Here is a 17,257-nt window from a genome sequence, read left to right on the forward strand (position 1 = left end):
CACAACAAATAGGCTGATGCCTTATTGCATAAATCAGAATACTTCTGAGCTTATGACTCTTTTCCAGCCCTCATTCTCTGCTCTGAAATTTTTTACCCTTTCCTCCAGCACCTGGTCTACCCTGTAAGACTCTAAGAGCTGGAAGGGAGACTTCTGCCTCAACTAACTGAATCTCTGCTCAGCAAAAGCAGGACCCTTAGGTGCAGACTCAGATAGATGACCTTCAGGGAAACGCTTTGCCATCTTCTTCCCCATGTCCTGAGAACAGGGAGAAGTGCACACATCAACCAGTTACACATTCCTCCTTCCTTGAGGGATAAATTGTTGGAACTCTCCCATGACAGTCAGGCATCTGGGCATTTGATATATTTCAAGCCACCTATCTCCTTATCCATGACTTTTGGCAGTGCTGAGTAGAACTGTTAGCCCTTTGAGGTTGTCCAGACAAGAAGCACACCTAGGAGTAGCAGCTCTACCTTTATTGTAAGGTTACATTAACAGAATCTTGCAAGTCTGAAAATACATCTCTCTTCTCCTCACCTTGACAGTCCAAGAAACTAGGAAGAGTCCCTTCTGAGATGTTTGCCATGCCCACATTCCTACTGCAGGCTCAGCTGTCTCTTATCTGACTGTTGCCTAATCTGAGGCTTTTCCTCCTATCTCCCAAGATCATTCCCACATACCATTACAAGAACAGATGTAACCCATGTTTCTTAAGCCAGTAATGGCAGTTATGTAAAGGTGTAATTCAGGTAGTCTTCATTTAGAAACTACCTTGGATAGTGACTGTTCCAAAATACGTGTCAGGCCCAGCTCAATAACAACTAAGAATCAGTCCATTCAGACTTTGGTTCTTTATTTGCTTATACTGTATAGACAGAATCTTGCCAGACAAAAGCTACTCTACCTAACCTAAGGGGAAATAACCTGGGAAGGCTCTAGGGCGGGGCTGTTCTGGACCTCTTCGTTTGCCCACCATTGCCTCCTGGGCTGTGCCTCCGCTTATCTCCTCCACCTCCTTGGAATGTGTTCCCTTCTTCCTGAGAACCAGCGGCACTGCCAAAGTCCACCACAATATGATGGTAATAAATGGAAACAAAAATTCATTTGCCAACCAATGCACATATTTATGACAACAAAAGACTTTGGTGTGAAACCAGTTAAGGTCTGGTCAGTTTTCAGGAAGCAGTTCAGGAGGGTTCTAATCAACTAATTAAGGTCACAGAGCTTGTTAACTTGCGGTTAGCACTTTTTAGGGACCTGCTGCACTGCAGAGAAAAGCAGTGCAGGAAGAGATAGCTTGTTTAGGCAATCTCTCCACCTGCAAAAGGGCAAAAATGGGGGGGGGGGGAAATGGGTCAGGCACAGGACACTGTACAAGACAACTTTATCTGAATAAGATGGCAGCAACCAGCGATCTTCAGAGTGTCTCTCTCAGTCATGTGCTTCACTCAGCAGCCATTTTGCTGGAACCAATTTCCGTCATTACACGAGGACTATCTGTAACCGCTTGGTCTCAAAGTTACCAAACATTGCATAAAGGCTCTATCTATTCATGGAAGGGCAAAAGGAAAAAAATGAGTTAAAATACAGTGGATATTAAAAGTAATTTGTGCATTCTCACTAGCAGTGGGCAATCAATTATTTTGCATGGTTTCCTCTAGCCTGCAGTAAAGATCTACGTTGATAAGATGATGGTTTATTTGTGAATCTGGCATGAATATTAGTTTAAGCAATTTGGTATATGTGCTAGGTTTATTTTGTCTTCTGTGCTAACATTTTTTTTAAAGGGTGATCATTTTCCCAATCTCATTGCAACCCCCTGGATTACATATCTAAGCCTACATTTAGAGAATATTAAAGAAATAATGTTCTGTGGCAACCATCATTAGCCAACTCTCTATCCCATTAGTTGCAGGATGAGTTTCTGCAGAATTAAATCCAGTGTTTTTTCAATCTTATCCAACCGATCTTCAAGGGGCTTTTCTGTTTAAAAAAGGAAATAATATTTGATCACTTAGAAAGACAACATAGTGCACAACTCTAACTAAACAGTGGAACATTTTTGAATTGGGGCAGCCATATAAATTGAAATTATAAAGAAACAAACAAATAAAATGTCTTTTATTTGTCATAAGGTAAGGAATGTCATATTCCTGGCTCAAATTAGCTGAGCCTGTATCTCAGAAGTATCTCGAATTTGTGCTTGTTCCATTGCCAAAATAAAGATTTATATTTGCTCTTCTCCAATTTCCATTCCTCTTGTACTTAACTTTGAGAAACACTCTTAGAATTTGGGCTTTAGGAGGTGGAGTACATTGTAGGAGGCAGGGATTGGTTAACCCATTTGTACCTCTGGGTAACATTCAGGATTTGTCAACATCTATACAAGATATAAAAGCTGCTGGTTATAAAATCCTATGTGGTTACCTGAGATATCTGCTCTAAATAGTATTGGCTCACTCTAGGCATGCCCACAGACTGAGAATATCATTCAGTATCTGTTATGCACATTGTAAAAGACACATATATTCACTTTAACATAAACTATTCCTATTTCTGGATATCATACATGTATACTCAAAAATGTATCTCATTAAAGGGTTCTTCACCAGAAATTCTTTCAAGGATTCTATTTGACTCCCAACATTTCCGCAGATACTCCCTAAAAACTTTCAAAGTTTTTCACAAACCTCAAGCAAGAAGAACTTGCTTTCTTAAATAAGAATTATTTGGGATATACTTAAATTTTCTAGTCAGACTAGTGCCTTTCTGCACTAGTGCAAATGATATCACAAAATGAGTATTTTTAAATCCCATACCATCTAAATCTAGAAAAAAGATGCATGAACCAAGAACTTCTCTTTTAAAAATTGCACACTGCACTTACAACCATGGTGATAGTAAACTGGATTCAATAGCGCTGCGGGATAATTTCGTTACACTCAGTGTTTCGCAGGGGGCCATATTTGTTCCACGGGCAAAAGGGAGATTTACATCTGCATTCCTCAGACATCAACTCATGTCATACCTCTTTCAAAATGCAAAGAAATACCACATGATAGTCTGTTGTTAAAGGAAATGAAAGCTATTCCTCATGGACCCACAACCTCACAGCTGCAAGCCATTCTGTACGAAAGCTGCACTAGAAGAAAAGGACGGAAAGCAGTTAGAAAACGTGGACGTGGCTGCAGGGCACCAGCGTCTTTCCTTCAAGGCCAAATCCCCTGAACCCTGAAACGGGGCTGCGGTTAGCTGTCCAATCACGTTATGACTCACCTTTAGCCTCATCGTCTTCTGGAGGAACAGTGCCAGGCATAGGGGGAATTGGGGGGGTAGGAGGAACAGCAGGTGTGGGGGGTCTGGCTGGTTTGGTAGGGGTGGGGGCTACACCTAGCCAAAAAGAGAGGGAAAAATGTTTATGTAGTTTTCTCCACCGATCCATGATGCCCGAAGTTAAAGTTTGCAACTTTAGTTCAGTTCAGCACTGAAGTTCAACAAAGATTTAAGAAAAATTATATACTTACGTTCAACACAGCTTGGAACAGGAGGATTCCATGTACTATCAGCATCACATTTAACAAAAGCAGCCCCTACCAAAGTGTAGCCAGAATTGCACCGAAATGATATGCGACTGTTATACGGATACGAAGCTTGAAACACATCTTCCACTCTCCCATCTTGGATGGGAATGACTTCCTAGTCTAATCGTAGGTCTGCAAATGAAATCTGTGGGCAGAAAATCCTCAGTGTGAAAGAAACTTTCGTGCTGGGGGAGATAGTCAAAGTGGATGGGGACAGTTCTTCTATGCCTCTGAGTTAATGTGCTGCAAATTGCACAGGTGGAGGGACTGCAGTTTTATCTCATGTTGCTACCAAGGAACTTACAGCATTATCTCTCTCCATCTCCATTGTAGGTAAAGGTAAAGGTTTCCCTTGACATTAAGTCCAGTTGTGTCTGACTCTAGGGGGTGGTGCTCATCTCTGTTTCAAAGCCGAAGAGCCGGCGTTTGTCCGTAGACACTTCTGTTGGCAGAATGCTGGGAAAGCCTTTAGCCCAGGAGAGATCAGAAAAGTCACACACACCAGGCATATCTATAAAAATAATTTATTTACAAAAAGCAAAACATATTTAAAGGACTTAGCTCTCCTGGCTTGCTACATATCAGCAGAGAGAAAAAGAGGAAGTAAGAAACAAGTCTGGGCAGGATCCTCTCCCCAGGCGATTTGCATGAAGCACGTGAAAGGAGACAATCAAATACAACCTCTTCACCCGGCCAAAATGATTAGGTACAATAGCAGTCTTAATCGTTAGTAGGAAAACCTCAACAACTTCCGTGGTCATGTGGCCGGCATGACTAAACGGACGCCGTTACCTGCCCGTTGAAGCGGTACCTATCAATCTACTCACATTTGCATGTTTTCGAACTGCTTGGTTGGCAGGAGCTGGGACTAGCAATGGGAGCTCACCCCGTCATGCGGATTCGAACTGCCGACCTTCCGATCGGCAAGCTCAGCGGTTTAACCCGCAGCGCCACCGCATCCCCTATCTCCATTATAGGGCTGTGTAAATCCTTCAAAGAGTTGCTGTGCAGTGTACAGCTGCTTTGTGAGCTGTTCCCAGCTGTCTGTACATGCCTGTTCCCCTTCACCAGCTGGGCTTGTCCTTGTCTGTGGAGACAACCAAGAGCAGCTTATGAAGCAGCTGCATGGGTTAGAAAAAGAGCCAGCTAAGAGAGGCATTTTGCGCATCTTCCCACATGTTGCCAAACACCTCTTGGAAAGGACTTGCAGTCTGAGGATAGTATTCTGCCACCACTGCTTTGCTTGACAGGCTAGCTGAGAATAATTACCGGTCCAAAGGCATCCAATGAGTCAAATGACCAAAGAAAACCTGGCATCTGCTCCTCAATACATTATATATTATTTCAGACAAACCTTTTCTACAAATGTTTTGCCAATACTGGAGAAGGGAGCATCAGTAGAAATATAAAGGCATGGGAAAAAAATTTTAAAAAAAGATTGGAAGTCTAGGGAAAATGAGTTTTCCAAATTCTTATGACAAAGTTTTCAGAGAATGAAGAGAAAATGCCTTCTGATTTTAAAACATTGTCTAATTATCATGTACTCCTTCAAACTGTGGCACAGTTACCAGCAAGTATACAGAATCCTCTCTCCTGTTTTGGACCCCTTTAGTTTCAGCAAGAAAAGAAACAAGATGTGCAAAAACACAAGGCTGAATATCCCATTCCAACGTTATTGGAAGTGTTTTGATCTCAAAGCAGAACATTTGGACTGTGAGATGGAGGTTCGAATGATCCATTTCAGGTCAGAAACTTCTACATTTGACAGAACGCAATGGCGTTTCAGTGTATCATATCACAGGAAAAGAGAAACCTGACTTAGCTTTTTTTAGAAGGTGTTAGGCAAGGACTGGGGAGGCATAGGCTCAGGTCTATTGTTAGCCAGGCAAAACCACCATAGGACTTTGGACTAGTCGCCCTCTCTTAGCCCAACCCACCTCACAGGATTATTGGCTCATCATCAGTGAGTAAATGCTCCCAATGTCTCCCATCATGCATAGTTTGTTACTGACTTATTTTTGGTATTCTTCAGCTTACTGTTTGAAGGAGGGGCAAAAGTAAAAGTAAAAGGTCGATTCATGTAACTATTGCCCAAACCAAGGTATTTTTAAAAACCTCTCTGTTATATAGAGCGGTCCCCAATTTTACAGTCAGGTGAGCTGGCCAGCGGCTGAGATTCTGTTCTAAAAGTGGACCCCACCCCATGTCATCCTGAATCTGCAATTTATTCAGGCCTCTGCCAAGGGTAACCTCTTTCTCTATCTGGGCCTGCAGGCCACCGGATGGGCAAACACTAAGTACAGTACAGGTAGTCTTTGCTTAACGTCTACTCATTCAGTGACTATTCGAAGTTACAATGGTGCTGCACGGGGAGACTTACGACTGATCCTCGTCGTTCCGGCTGTCACAGCATCTGTGTGGTCATGTGATTGCAATTTGGGTGCAGGAGGTTGCAAATGGCAATCACGTGACATCACAACTAACGATTATGTGGGAATCACTTAATGATGGTAACTGGAACTGCCACAACTGCTGTTATAAATCAGCATGGTCACATGACATCGCGCTTTATGACTGCATCGCTTAGCAATGGAGTTGCTGGTTGCAATCACAGTCAGTAAGTGAGGACTACCTGTAATGACTGATACCACCACTGCATACCACACACAGCCTTCCACGCAGTAGCTGGATCAGACACTGGTTACCCCGTACATGAATCTTCACAAAACTGGAATACTCTGGTACACTTAATAGTGCAGGGATGCTTCAGATGATCTAGGATCTGCAGCTGTTAGAAATTTAGCAGGTCTGGTCTGATGGTGGTTGAAGCAGAATGTTTGAAAATTAAAATCCAATTTTGTGCCAGTCACAATGGCTGCCCATACAATTTGAAACTCAATTGACCTGTCTGCTCTTAACCTTTAAAACTTGAATCTTCACAATTTTTTTCATGCAGAGGGCCACACACAAAATAGCCAAGGCCGAAATAAAACCTGATTTAAGCAAAAACCAACTGAATGAATACAGTTGAAAGGATTTCTGACTACTTTTCCCTTTTTAGTATTAAAAATACAATTTGGTGGTAATTTTGGCAGGGGCTCTGGAATGCATCCATGACATGCATGTGCGTCTCTGGGCCTTACGTTGTGTAGCACAGACTTTAATGACCTGGAGCAGATTATTTGAAAACTCCTTCCAATCCTGTCCCTTGTCTGAGTTTTGCCTCATAAATACTTCTTGAGCAGCAATGACTGGAGGCAGGGGCCAAGGTGAGGGTCAAACTGATAAAAGCTGTGGTGCAAGCTCTGCCCCTTTTCTTCATGTGTTGTGACATTCCCTGCATGCTGCAAAGAGGCAGAGCATGCACCACAAGGAAAGCAGAGGGACGCATTGTGCTTGAGTACCCACATATTTATTTTATTAACTAGATTGCAAAGAGTGCTCAAGGTGGCATACATAGCATTCCCTCCCCCTATTTTTTGGCATAGCAACAACTCTGTGAAGCAAGTTAAATTGAATTAGGCCCTTTCCACCAGTAAGAGGTTCAAAGCCATGGAACTCCAAGCCAAGCTGACTTACACTTCACACATTCTTTATGGGCTTGCCTTAAAAACCTTGAAATGAAACTACATTTTAAGGCAGTATCTAAAATGATTCTATAAACCTTGTACCACAGCTATTATATCTGTGGATGTTGCCTTAGCTGAATGTGGAGCCAATGTTCTGTGTGCACATAGCTCTACACAGTGACTTAAAGTCTTTTAAATAAACACATAAATAAATAATCTCCCCTGGTTCTTGTTTTCAGAGTTCAGGTTTCATGTTGTCAAACAGGACTTTACCCTCTTGGCTTTCAGTTGGTGTTTACAATCTGTTTTTCTAGAAACTGGTGTAATGGTTGCCTATTCTAAAACACTATCAGACTCATGAGCAGGAATGCAAAGATATCTGATTTATTAAAGATTAGTATGCAGGATCACAGAGAAAGCTGAGAATTATAAAAGCGCGCCAAATGCAAACTAAAAACCCTCAGTGTAAATGAGATCCCTCCCCCCGTAGAATCTTCCCAAGTTCACAATCCCAGGCGCTCCTAACGGTTTCTGATGGTCTGCGGGAAAAGTCCTTGAACAGAGAACATAACCCAAACACATTCCATTGTAATGAACGCAGATACAGAGCTTGGTACAAGGTTTCACAGCAGCTCCCTCCCAAACAGAAACGCGCGTCAGCACCATGGCATGTGAAATGTTACAATGTATACTATACATTGAAACAGTGAACATGACAACCGGTTATTGGAGAAATGGTCAAGTGAACAAGTCAGTTAGCGAAAACCAAAGAACATGTTTCATGATCTCTGCTTCTGTGCTGCATCATGAAATATGTTTGGACACAACTTTGGCTTCCAATATGAGTAGTAACTATGATTGTTTTTAAGAAAAAAATGCCTCAGTTAAGACATGATTGATAGATTGATTAGTTACCATCAAAGTAGTATCAAGTCTGAGCAACCACATGGTTAGATTCTCCCCAGAATAATCTGTTTTCAGTTTGGCCTTTTAACACTCTGAATGGAGCATTGATTACTATTACAGTCAAATCTGTCCACCTGGCCACTGGCTGTCCTCTTCCTCTCTTGCCATCAATTTTCCAAGCATGGTGGACTTCTCAAGGGAACTACATTTCAGCATGATGGCTCCAAAATGTGATAGGGCCTCATCATTGTTGCTCTGAGTAAGAATTCTGGCTAATTTGTTCTATGATCCATTTGTGTGTTTGTTTCCTGATTGTCTACATTTATCAAAGACAGTGCTATAAGTGGATCTAGATAAAAGCCCTACTTCTTAAAACTGTAGCACAACACACAAAAGATTCCAAGGGAGTAATGTGGGTAAAATTGTTTGAAAGTAAACTGTTAGTTTTCCACCTCCCTTTCTGTAGTGCCAGGCTTGGCATGACACTGAAGAGTGCCCACTGACTTGCCCTTATGCAGTGAAGCTTCTGGGATGCCAGGAGGGTTTGTACAAATACTTGGCAAGCTTGGCCCTCCTGGGAATGAATCCTCCATCACTGGTTCAACAACTGCTAATCTGGACAGGGCAAAGTGGCAAAGCTGAATGTCATCCCAGCAGGACTTGGTTGTGTCAGATCTGTGGCTTACATGTAGTCCTCACTTAACGACCACAATTGGGACTGGAATTTTGGTTCCCAAGTGAAGTGGCATTAAGTAGTCATTAAGCAAATCATGCAGTTCCCCATTGTTTTTGCTTGCCAGATGCTGGCCAAGAAGGTTAAAAATGGCAATCACCTGACCATGGAATGGTGCAACAGTCATAAATGCAAACCAGTTGCCAAGCGCCCAAATCGTGATCATGTGACTGCGGGGAGGTAGCAACGGACATAAGTGTGAGGACTCGTTGCAAGTCAGCTTTTTTCAACAATATTGAAAAAGTCTGTAAGTCTGAACTGTCACTAAATGAGTGGTTGTTAAGTGAGGACTACCTGTATTGAGAATATTCTATGTTAGTTACGAAGTAGAAGTAGAAGTAGAAGTAGAAGAAGTAGGCAGGCACAATGAGATACAGTGCCACAGGGAAAAGGCTGGCCCATGAGAAAGGAGCCACATTACCACCCCCCTCTTCTTAAAAGCAATAAATATTTAGGCCAATACCTGTGTTAGTCTGGCCCCAATTCACCCACCCTCAAATGACTTCATACCGCATTCAGAAGTCAGGTCTGGCCCATGATTCTGCCCTGGACTGATCAGCTTTGGACTCACCTTCAAAATGCTGAGAGCCGAGCTCCCAATTATATTGGCAGGACCAGCATAGAAATAAGATCCCCTTTAGCACAAGAGAGCACAACCTTAAAGCTGCCCACACTGGAAGGAATTAAGAAGAGAGATAATGGATGAAGCCCCAAGCAATGTTAGCCTTGCCCTCCAAAAGAGCTTTGGCAGGCATAAAGCGAAGCAAAATTTTAAAAAGGCATTCTGTCAACACTCCCTCACCCAGCTTTCAGAGAAGCGGGACTCTGGCTCGTGGAAGCCTCGGTTCTCTCTCAGAAAGCAGTTAGGCTCGGTGAAGCCAGGTCTTCCAGCCCAGACTGAGCCTCAGCCCCTTTTCTTCCAGAAACCAAAGGCAAGCTCCCAAAAGCCTTCATTCCTTACTTTGAACTTCAGATGAGGACAACAGCAGCAGTGGCAGCAGCAACATCCATGTTAGGAGCCCAGCCTGGCTGCAAGGAAATGCCACCATTGCAGCGGCAGTGAGGAAAACTCCAGCCTTTGGAAGAGACCCCAGAGGAATATCGGCTTAGGACAGAGCCAGCACTTCCACAGCCTGAAACCAGATAGGGTTAAGGTTACCAGATATCTGAGCAGGCAAAGGAGGACACGGACAATTGGAAAGGTGGACGAAGGGCGGGGGGGGGGAGGAGGATACAGTAACTGTTTCAGTTTCTTGGCATCTACAACAAAAATTACAGCAAAAATCTGCAAAAAATAAACATATACTTAGGGCTACATGTATATGAAATCACTTTTTCCAGATAGAATCAACAACATGCTTTTCAAATTTCATCATAGAAACATATGACAAGTCATGTGATCTGCAGACTACAGTGATTATAGATTGGAAGGGGCTGGATTGAAGCTGATTGCTGGAATCAGGAAATAAATTAAATAATGTAAATCTAGGCTGTTGACGCTACCAACAGATGAGAAGAAGAAAGAAGCAGACAATTTACAAGATCACAATCCGCAAAAGTTTGAATGACTACTGCTGTGAAAACACCCCTCTCAAAAAAATCAAGATATTCAAAAAGCTGGACAATGCCTATCAGATGGAGGACATGAGGACATGTCCTCTTTTTGCCAAATATCTGATAACCCTAGATAGGATCAAATGTGATAAACTGACAAGAAAAGGAGTGTCACTCTTTTCTCATTCAACAGGCATATTTATTTTATTTTACTATTTTTTGTTGGCGAGCCATGGAGCTTCCTGTTCGTAGCTGTCATTCATATTCCCCTTGCAGGTTTTGTGTTTCAGCTGTGCTTTTCTAAAAGAATGTATTGATCTCATGGTTCTTAAGAATATGATTTTCACATATATTTTTTTGCTTGTCATATTGAATACTTGCATTTCTTTTGGCAGTTTTAATTCTCCTTTAACCAACATTTCCAGACTTGATTGAAAGCTCTCTCTTTGTGAGTGTAAAGTTAAGATGAGATGAGATAGATGAGATAGATAAGATTAAAGATAAGATAACTGATAGGCCTGTGCAAGCCAAGTAAAATCTGACTTGAATCACTGATTCTATTTGTAGAATTGATCCAATTTGGTTTGGATGCTCAAATTGTTTAACTGAATCATTTTGGGAAAAGCTGTGGTGCTGCGGGTTAAACCGCTGAGCTGTCGATCGGAAGGTTGGCGGTTCGAAACCGCGCGGCGGGGTGAGCTCCCATTGTTAATCCCAGCTCCTGCTCACCTAGCAGTTCGAAAACATACAAATGTGAGTAGATCAATAGGTACCGCTTTGGCGGGAAGGTAACGGCATTCCGTGAGTCATGCTGGCCACATGACCCGGAAGTGTCCTATGGACAACGCCGGCTCCAAGGCTTAGAAACGGAGATGAGCACCGCCCCCTAGAGTCGGACTCGACTGGACTTTACGTCAAGGGAAACCTTTACCTTTACCTTTACCTTATTTTTGTACGTATTCAGAAGTATCTAAATTATCTAATCAATTTAGTGGTAATTAATCTGACTGAATCACTGTTGAATTGTATCTCTCTATTTTGACATAGGTAGAGTATCTAATACAACTCTGGTCACTGCTTCCATTTGTGTCAGCAATATTGTTGTTTCACACCAGATCCTGGATGCCAGTTGAAATGTATGTCCTCAGTAGCTTCTAATCTCTTTATGTGGTGAAGTGTTGTAGGGTACAGTCAGTAAGGTATCTAAAAATTGGGCCTCTTTTTTATAACCCAGGGTGAATTAATTGAATTTCCATAAGGCTAAATGGAGCTATTCATAGAGATAGAGATAGAGAGAGAGATTTGCTGTTGTGAGCCACCCAGAGTTGATTAAGATAGGTGGCCATATAAATATTTTAAATAAATAAACAAATAACATAAACATAGAGATAGAGAGAAACTCATTCCTGATTTTCTTGTCAGTTGTCAAAAAGACAATCCTATCAGTGAACTGAAATGGACTGGAATGGGCCACTTCACATCAAATGACCATCCAATCTACTACTGTGGACAAGAGGACCACAGAAGAAATGAAGTAGCCTTCATAATTAATAGTAAAGTACCTAAAGCAGTGCTTGGATACAATCCAAAAAACGATAGAATGATCTCAATTCGAATTCAGGGCAAGCCATCTAACATCACAGTGATCCAAATATACGCCCCAACCACAAATGCTGAAGAAGCTGAAGTAGAGCAGTTCTATGAGGATCTGCAGCACCTACTGGACAACACGCCTAAAAGAGATGTTATTTTCATCACGGGAGACTGGAATGCTAAGGTGGGCAGTCAAATGACACCTGGAATTACAGGTAAGCATGGCCTGGGAGAACAAAATGAAGCAGGACATAGGCTGATAGAATTTTGCCAAGACAACTCACTCTGCATAACAAACACGCTCTTCCAACAACCTAAGAGATGGCTTTATACATGGACTTCACCAGATGGACAACACCGAAATCAGATTGACTACATCCTTTGCAGCCAAAGGTGGCGGACATCTGTACAGTCGGTAAAAACAAGACCTGGAGCTGACTGTAGTTCCGATCACGAACTTCTTACTGCACAATTTAGGATCAGACTAAAGAGATTAGGGAAGACCAACAGATCAGCTAGATATGAGCTCACTAGTATCCCTAAGGAATATGCAGTGGAGGTGAAGAATCGATTTAAGGGACTGGACTTAGTAGATAGGGTCCCGGAAGAACTCTGGACAGAGGTTCGCAACATAGTTCAGGAGGGGGCAACAAAATACATCCCAAAGAAAGAGAAAACCAAGAAGGCAAATGGCTGTCTGCTGAGACACTAGAAGTAGCCCAAGAAAGAAGGAAAACAAAAGGCAACAGTGATAGGGGGACATATGCCCAATTAAATGCAAAATTCCAGAGGTTAGCCAGAAGAGATAAGGAATTATTTTTAAACAAGCAATGCATGGAAGTGGAAGACGACAATAGAATAGGAAGGACAAGAGACCTCTTCCAGAAAATTAGAAACATTGGAGGTAAATTCCAGGCCAAAATGGGTATGATCAAAAACAAAGATGGCAAGGACCTAACAGAAGAAGAAGAGATCAAGAAAAGGTGGCAAGAATATACAGAAGACCTGTATAGGAAGGATAACAATATCGGGGATAGCTTTGATGGTGTGGTCAGTGAGCTAGAGCCAGACATCCTGAAGAGTGAGGTTGAGTGGGCCTTAAGAAGCATTGCTAATAACAAGGCAACAGGAGACGATGGCATCCCAGCTGAACTGTTCAAAATCTTGCAAGATGGTGCTGTCAAGGTAATGCATGCTATATGCCAGCAAATTTGGAAAACACAAGAATGGCCATCAGATTGGAAAAAATCAACTTATATCCCCATACCAAAAAGGGGAACACTAAAGAATGTTCAAACTATCGAACAGTGGCACTCATTTCACATGCCAGTAAGGTAATGCTCAAGATCCTGCAAGGTAGACTTCAGCAATTCATGGAGCGAGAATTGCCAGATGCACAAGCTGGGTTTAGAAAAGGCAGAGAAACTAGGGACCAAATTGCCAATATCCGCTGGATAATGGAAAAAGCCAGGGAGTTTCAGAAAAACATCTATTTCTGTTTTATTGACTATTCTAAAGCCTTTGACTGTGTGGACCATAACAAATTGTGGCAAATTCTTAGTGGTATGGGGATACTAAGTCAACTTGTCTGCCTCCTGAAGAATCTGTATAACGACCAAGTAGCAACAGTAAGAACAGACCACGGAACAACGGACTGGTTTAAGATTGGGAAATGAGTAAGGCAGGGCTGTATACTCTCACCCTACCTATTCAACTTGTACGCAGAACACATCATGCGACATGCTGGGCTTGAGGAATCCAAGGCTGGAGTTAAAATCTCTGGAAGAAACATTAACAATCTCAGATATGCAGATGATACCACTTTGATGGCTGAAAGCGAAGAGGAACTGAGGAGCCTTATGATAAAGGTGAAAGAAGAAAGTGCAAAAGCTGGCTTGCAGCTAAACCTCAAAAAAACCAAGATTATGGCAACCAGCTTGATCGATAACTGGCAAATAGAGGGAGAAAATGTAGAAGCAGCGAAAGACTTTGTATTTCTAGGTGCAAAGATTACTGCAGATGCTGACTGCAGTCAGGAAATCAGAAGACGCTTAATCCTTGGGAGAAGAGCAATGACAAATCTTGATAAAATAGTTAAGAGCAGAGACATCACACTGACAACAAAGGCCCGCATAGTTAAAGCAATGGTGTTCCCCGTAGTAACATATGGCTGCGAGAGCTGGACCATAAGGAAGGCTGAGAGAAGGAAGATAGATGCTTTTGAACTGTGGTGTTGGAGGAAAATTCTGAGAGTGCCTTGGACTGCAAGAAGATCCAACCAGTCCATCCTCCAGGAAATAAAGCCAGACTGCTCACTTGAGGGAACGATATTAAAGGCAAAACTGAAATACTTTGGCCACATAATGAGAAGACAGGACACCCTGGAGAAGATGCTGATGCTAGGGAGAGTGGAGGGCAAAAGGAAGAGGGGCCGACCAAGGGCATGGTGGATGGATGATATTCTAGAGGTGACGGACTCATCCCTGGGGGAGCTGGGGGTGTTGACGACTGACAGGAAGCTCTGGCGTGGGCTGGTCCATGAAGTCACAAAGAGTTGGAAGCAACTAAACGAATAAACAACAAGATGCTGTCTAACGCTAAACAGTTCTGGTTGGTTTCACTTAATAAACCAAGAAACAATAAAAAGAGAAGTACAGATGATATGCATCCAGAAGACAAACCATCATAATAAGAATCTATAGCATAATAAGAATCTATATCTTCTCTGACATAGGTGAGAGCACAGCAGGAGAATTGTCCAATTAGAAAATGTGGTAGCCTGCTGTCTGGACTGAATTCTTTGCAATCTGTTCCAAAGAGTCTTAATCCAGTCAGAGTTTTCTTAAACTGGCTAAAAGTTAAGCTGACAAGACACACAGGACAGGAACAGTTTAAACAGTAAGTGTGGATATGCCCTGAGTAACATTGTTATAACCAAAATAACAGGCCTTTGAATTTGGAATATAGAGCCAGTTTGGTGTAGTGGTTAAGGCACCAGGCCAGAAACTGGAAGACCGTGAGTTCTAGTCCCCTCTTAGGTACAAAGCTGCTGGTAACCTTGGGCCAGTCACCCTCTCTCAGCCCTGGGAAAAAGGCAATGGCAAACCACTTCTGAAATCTTTCCAAGAAATCTGCAGGGACTTGCTAGGCAGTTGCCGGGAGTCAATGCTGACTCAAAGGCACAAAAAATAAAAATATAATTGGAATGCACGCCAATAGCCTGTTTCTTTACAAACAGCTGAATACCCTACTGATAATGGTATAGCTACTAAACAGAAACATGATGTCTTTTGGTAATGAATTCTTATGAGAAATAAACAACAGATTTCTGTAACAAAGAACTTTTTCCACCAATTTCTGGAATTCCTCATTTCCTTTCCATTAATATGCTTTGTTTTGCCCTTTTGTGCATTGGAATATTGGTTTGAATAGACTGCTCTTTAGTTAATTATTAGTTTCCTAACATGCCAATGTCCAACACTTTTCTTCAGAATGTTAAATTGAAATAATTGAATTGTGCAAAACTTACCATTAGCATATATGTGCCAAAGATCTCAATGTAATTCACTTCCCAACAGCAAGAGAGAAAAATCTTTTTCCTGTTTAATGTATTGATGAAGAAGGATCTAAAAGTTATAATGGTATGGAGCTCAAATTATTAACCTCTCTGTATAAAAGTGTTGAGTAATTATAAAATTCTCAGAAAAATGATAAAGAGTTTCTAGGGGATAGGAAGATAAAGGATAAATTATTAACTTCCTCTTTTAAATTTGGATAAGAAAATATCTGGCCAGCTTTTGTTTGAAATGAAAATGCAGTAATTCCCTTAATGTTGTAATTGTTTGATTTGTGTATTTTCTGCCAAAACCTTTTTTTTCACTGAAAAGAAATATAACATTTTGAACAACTGGGTTGAATTATCTGAGGCTTATACTATGCTGAAAACTGCTTCTATATTTTTTCCACCATTCCATTTTAAAGGAATGAAGATAGGTAGATAGGTAGAAATAGATAGATGATAGATAGAGATGATAGATATAGATATACATGTAGATAGATAAAATTTAAATCAAACTCTCATTTATCACTGAGAGGTGAGAACATCCTGTTTTTCACTATATAATCATCTTTCAAATCCATTTCAGTTAAATCCAAAGCAAAGGTGGCATGAGGAACTTTCACACAATGTGGACAGTAAACCATAGATTTTAAGATACTTAACCCTTAGTTCAGGTCTTGTCTAGACTTGGCTCATTTATACAGTCAGGCAGGTTTAGAATCTTTATTGCAGAGAAGCATAAAACCTGAAACACAAAACTTAATTGACCATGCCAGTGCAAAGAAAAAATTAGAGCTTCATATGCTAAAGACTGAATTCGACCGAACACAGGTTACAGCCGCTATTAAGGCCTACCTTGTGGCGATAGAAGTAGCGAAGTGTCAATACTTCTCGGCTCTTATTGCATCTGCAGAATGCCGCCCGACGGCCCTGTTTAAGATCACTCGATCCCTTTTGGGGAGGGTGGGTTCAGTGACCCAACTATAGGGCAGTGCAGAGGAATTTGCTGAGCATCTGCAGGACAAAATTGCTCGGATCTGCTCCAAGTTAGACTCCAGGTGCGAAGCTTGGTCTGGAAAGATAACAGGGGAACAGGCTTACCCAGTTATCTGGGAGCAGTTTAATCCTGTTGGACCTGAGGAAGTGGACAGGATAACCTACAGACAGTAAATGCCACCACATGTCATCTAGACCCATGCCCCTCCTGGCTGGTAAAAGCAGTCCACGAGGTGACATGTGGTTGGGTCCACGCAATGGTTAATACATCCTTGGGAGATGGGGTGTTCCCGGCTACCTTTAAAGAGGCACTGGTGCACCCCCTCCTCAAGAAGCCATTGCTGGACCCTACTGTTCTGGACAATTTTTGTTCGGTCTCCCACCTTCCCTTTGTGGGAAAGGTGGTTGAGAAAGTGGTAGCTTTGCAGCTCCAGAGGGTCCTGGAGGAAACGGATTATCTGGACCCCTTTCAGTCAGGTTTCAGGCCCGGTTATGGAACAGAACCAGCATTGGTTGTACTTATGGATGATCTCTGGTGGGAGTGGGATGGTGGCAGTGCATCCATCCTTGCTCTCCTTGATCTCTCAGCGGCTTTCAATACCATCGACCATGATATCCTTTTGGGTTGGCTCAGGGAGTTGGCTTCAGCAAAGGATCATTACCTTGTCGTGGTGCTGGATCTTGAGCACCTCAATGATGCCATGAGCTAAACCATGAAGGGCCACCCAAGACAGGAAGGTCATGACAGAGAGGTCAGACTCAA

General features: G+C 42.1%; 1 long non-coding RNA gene across 3 annotated transcripts; it reads right to left on the reverse strand.

Annotated features, from left to right (window-relative positions):
* Nucleotides 1-839: 839 nt before the first annotated feature.
* LOC134493153 (uncharacterized) lies at nt 840-15,611 on the reverse strand. Of its 3 annotated transcripts, none has more exons than XR_010067556.1 (6): nt 15,469-15,611; nt 9,754-9,925; nt 3,889-4,671; nt 3,528-3,729; nt 3,280-3,393; nt 840-3,145 (listed from the first exon to the last, which is right to left on the reverse strand). It is a non-coding gene; the product is annotated as an uncharacterized LOC134493153 (long non-coding RNA). The 3 variants fall into 3 exon arrangements; XR_010067557.1 differs by having other exon boundaries at nt 840-1,986; nt 2,431-3,393; XR_010067555.1 differs by having other exon boundaries at nt 840-3,393.
* Nucleotides 15,612-17,257: the final 1,646 nt, after the last annotated feature.

Source organism: Candoia aspera, chromosome 3 (genome assembly GCF_035149785.1).
Source record: "Candoia aspera isolate rCanAsp1 chromosome 3, rCanAsp1.hap2, whole genome shotgun sequence".
In the NCBI taxonomy this organism is placed as follows: Eukaryota; Metazoa; Chordata; class Lepidosauria; order Squamata; family Boidae; genus Candoia; species Candoia aspera.